This window comes from Notothenia coriiceps, unplaced genomic scaffold, assembly GCF_000735185.1.
Source record: "Notothenia coriiceps isolate Sejong01 unplaced genomic scaffold, NC01 NC01_scaffold00036634, whole genome shotgun sequence".
In the NCBI taxonomy this organism is placed as follows: Eukaryota; Metazoa; Chordata; class Actinopteri; order Perciformes; family Nototheniidae; genus Notothenia; species Notothenia coriiceps.
In genome coordinates, this window is record NW_011369335.1 from 19,565 (window position 1) to 24,654 (window position 5,090).

The following is a 5,090-nucleotide window of genomic DNA, read 5'->3' on the forward strand; positions in this document are numbered from 1 at the left end:
ATTTTCCAGCATGATCTGGCACCTGCCCACAGTGCCAAAACCACCAGTAACTGGTGTACTGACCATGGCATTACTGTCCTCGATTGGCCTGCAAATTCCCCTGACCTGAACCCCATAGAGAATATGTGGGGTATTGTGAAGAAGAAGCTGAAAGACACCAGACCCAACAATGCTAATGAGCTAAAGGCCGCTATTGAAGCATCCTGGGCATCCATAACACCTCAGCAATGCCACAGGCTGATTGCCTCCATGCCACGCCGCATTGATGCAGTAATCCGTGCAAAAGGATTCCCAACCAAGTACTGAGTGCATTAATGGACATTTTCAAATGTTTGATTGTGTTTTGCTGTTATAAATCTTTTTTTTTTACTTGGTCTGAGGAACTATTCTAATTTTTTGAGATAGGATTTTTGAGTTTTCTTAAGCTGTATGCCATAATCAGCAATATTAAAATAATAAAAGGCTTGCAATATTTCAGTTGATTTGTAATGAATCCAGAATGTATGACATTTTTGTTTTTTTAATTGCATTACAGAAAATAAAGAACTTTATCACAATATTCTAATTTTCTGAGACAGTCCTGTATACATTCACTCCGCAGCTGCATATAATCAGCTCATCAGGCGTTCTCTTTAACCTATTACATTTCACCTCATTCTCCAGCAGCCAATCACCGTGCTGCGGCCAAACTTTAAAATGGTTCCCCTCTCTCCTGCAGTCAGCTGTGATTTCAGGTGTTCATGCACCTTATCATATGGCATGTGTCAATAAACTAAAACAACTAAATGAATTCTCTCCTGATTGAAACATCATGTGTTGAAATAAACAACTGCATTTCAAAATAAAAAGTGAGTTACCTAATATTTTTGTTGTGGAATCAATTAATTTCTTTCTTTAAAGGCAAAAACATGAAAAAGCTCTCCCATTTTCTCTTTAAACTGTGGGGTTTTCTCCGGAAGTTTTTCCTTGTACGATGTGAGGGTCTAATGACAGAGGGTGTCATATTGTCATACTGATATTCTGTACAAACTGTAAAGTCCACTGAGACAAATGTAACATTTGTGATATTGGGCTATATAAATAAACATTGATTGATTGATTGATTGAATTGATTGATTGATTGATTGAATGATTGATTGATTGATTGATTGATTGATTGATTGATTGAAAAAGCTAAGAAAAAAAACTATTGAATACAATATATTTGGAGCAACTTAATTTATAAATGGTTGTCAACTTAAAAACGTGTGTTCACAATGATGGTAATTAAGTACATACAACTTAAAATTCCTTTTAAATAATACGGTAAAACAAGTTGGAACAACTTAATTTTTGGATTAATCAACTTCAAAACTTGTATCCCGAATGAGGGTAATTAAGTACATACAACTTAAAATTATTTTAAATCATGTGGTAAAACTAGTCGGAACAACTTAATCTTTTGAGTAATCAACTTCAAAACTTGTGTTTATGCTATCAATTATTAAGTAACTGGTAATTAAAAACACCTCTGATTGTAGAGGAAAAGTCTTCTCCCCTAACTCAAATAACTTTATTGCTTTAAGACAATTTCATTAGAAGTTATCTTAACTCAATAAACATCGATGCAAACTGTTGCGTTGATTTTCTTTGTTGAGCCAAGGCATTTTTTTTTAGAGTGTAGTTTTTAACTAAGGAATAAATATGTTTGTCGTGAGAAAGGTTAGAAGGTCACTTAAACCTTTGGGAACATCCTCTCGGGACAATACTACTTAATTACAATACTTGTGTACTCCCCTACATCCCAAGATAATAGACCTCGTATTCTTCTTTTATTCCTTAACCTTGGCAACAGACAGAATCTCCCTCACAACTCGTCAAATACCGATGGCTTTGTTAGAGGCCGAACACTTCAAATAATAGTGGCTTTGAATCCTACCTCAGTTCATCAAGTAACACGAACGGATGTTTCTTTATGTTTGAAACATGATTTATTTTTAAAGATAAACGCAATAGTTAATAAGAACAACAGTTACTGCTGTTTACATGAATTTATTTTTCTAGTTTTTAATGTTTACATGAGTAACAAAACGTATTGGTTAGGCTTCAGAAAGACAAATGTTTAGGCTAATACGACTTTTGCATTTGGTTAAACAATGTGTCAAATATGTTAAGATTTACTTGTTAATAATTACATGAATTGCGGTCATCGTTTTAATTGGACCGCATTAACATTAGGACATTAGCACATTACCAGTCTTCCCGACCCCTCAAAGCACTTTTAAACATACATGTAATTCCCTTATTTCCACACACTTACGGAAGCAGAGTCTGCCATAGAATGTGACGCCTGCCGACGGAGACTTTCTTTGTGAAAGTCCTGTATTTGTCTGGCAACGGATTGAGCCAATTGGAATGAAGTCAATCATTTTGGGATGCGATCGTCCTTCATTCAAAACACCCTACCCAGCCAGTACAATCACCTTTTCTATAAAGTTCCAAGGCAGCCTTCCTGTTAGGTCAGACATAATGCTACATAACCTCTCTTTTAGGTTACGTAGTGTTATGTTTATTAAAGATAGTGTGCAGCGCCATCTGTTCACACATGTAAATGAGTTGAACTCAAACTTAAGTCAGGTCATGGCAAGTGGATATGAGGTTGATCACTTTCTTTGCAGCCCCTTTGAACTCTCCTCGAAATCATATGTAAAATATGTATATTTCCTGTTTAAATAGACTCCCCCCATGTTCATGAACTTGCACTATCTTCAGCATGCCTCTAACCTTCAAATGGCTTAAATCGTATTTACATTATAAGGGCTTTACTGTGCATAGAGAACAACCCGACACCTCTTTCTTCTCTTACTAAGCTTGTTTGTTTTCATGTTTAAATCCACCTTTTCATTTCCCTCCATTTTCTATTTTGCTATTGTCTTTAAAACAAAACCTTTTTTCCATCTTGCCTGCTGTCTCTAAGTCTTCCTCTCATTGTCTTCCCCTTCATTGCCACCCTTTCTTTCCAAAGGTTTATGTTCAACCAAGAAAGCCAAGAAAGAGAATTACCACTTTTGTCATTATTGGAGGTTTAAAAAGATAAGCCAGTGCTAGATGTCTCTTTTATGCAAAATTGAAAAGGGAAAAGGGAAATAAACAAAATACAATTACTGTTAAATAGGATTTTTTTTAAACTAAACACAAGCACATTACTGTGCTTAAAACATATATCCTAATGTAATTTAAATATTTCAACACCATGCCTTATTTTCCCGTAAAATGTGTTGCAGTTGCCATTTTTTCAAATATCAGCAAAATGTATACAATGTCATAAAAGACTAAAAGGGGCCCTATTATGCTCATTTTCAGATGTTTTTGCCTCTACTGTGACATATTTACATCCTTTAATGTTAAAAAGGTGCTCTATTTTTCTCATACTGCCTGTCCTGCACCACCTCTTTTCACCCTCTGTCTGAAACCAGAGCCCAGTCTGCTCTGATTGGTTAGCTTGTCGGCTCTGTTATGATTGGTCAATCGCTTAGAGGTATCCCGCGCCTTAGCCTATCGCGTCCAATGTGTTTGAGCGCTAACCAAAGAAGTGACTTGTGCTGTCTTTAACCCTACTATTGTCTTAGTTTTTCCCCCCTGACTTTGGTGTTCACGGTCAAATTTGACCGGTCCTGTTTTAACTGCTATTACATTAACACAAAAAACATTAATCATCACCAAATTTCACTTAACACCCTTTCAAACTGTAAATATTGTATCAGGCTACTCAGTACTGGTAGGCTATACATGAAAAACTGCAGTAAATATACAAAGAATAGACACCGAACATGTATTGCGTGTGCCAGGTGTGATCCATGTGGGGGGATGTGTGTGTGTGTGTGTGTGTGTGTGTGTGTGTGTGTGTGTGTGTGTGTGTGTGTGTGTGTGTGTGTGTGTGTGTGTGTGTGTGTGTGTGTGTGTGTGGTTACTAATTCATTTTCTTTATGGGACTACCATGGGTGTTACAAAGTTGACTAAATCATCCAAAATGCAATGAAAGTCGTGATCAGCAATTTTATATGTTCAAAAGTCTACTCTGAAGGATATCATAAAGCCTTAATGCAATTGAATGTAAAACAAAAAAGTTATGATTTATGAAATAGTAAATCGGTCAGATTCGACCCGAAGACAACAGGAGGATTAATCTGACTCTGCTGCTCAGGTGAAGTGAGGTCACCATCATATCTTAATATGTTTGTGGTGTCTTCTTTTCTACTTCAATTATCCTTACATTTTATCTTTATTGCCTCTCCCTTCAAAATACACTCTTCTCTCCTTTAAGTCTCCCAGGATTTATAAGTCTGTTAGAACCACTGTACTTCATGCCTCTTTCTTCTTAGCCATCAATCTCCTGCTCGTCTCCTTGATCGTCTCCTAACCTCACCTTTCTTCTACCTTTCCACAACTTTGAATGTTTAGATGGAAAAAGATTCTATATGCATATAAATCAGTCTGATTAAAAATATCTTCCTCTCTTTCTGCATGTCCCTGTAGGTTTGGATGTGTGGTGGTCGGATGGAGGACATTCCTTGCTCGAGGGTAGGACACATCTATAGGAAGTATGTCCCATACAAAGTCCCTGGTGGGATCAGCTTGGCGAAGGTAATTCTTCACACTGTACTGTATGCCTTCACGGATCATGACACAATACAATACAGCAGATCAGTCACAGATTGTATGTGTACTTTAACAGTCTACAACAGGGGTGCAGTGTCAGTGCAATGCTGTCTATTATATATTATTTACCACACAACATTGGATTACATTATATTGTAAGTAGGACAAATCTATTAGAATGTTAGCAGCTCAAATCAAAGCATAATGGATCCATATTTGCTGATACATTCAGGGCCTATATGTTTGATAATCATATAGCATGGCACACTTGCAGTCTGACACTTGAGTAACCCGTCTATTTTATGTTGCACATTAATAAAGTTTTAGGGCTTAAAGTGATCTCAAAAATATTGGTAAAAATTGAATGCTGCAGAGATATCCTGACATTAAGTGCATTTTATTGACCAAGCTTCACAAAAAATGTGATCTTAGGCTACCTATGATGCAGCTCA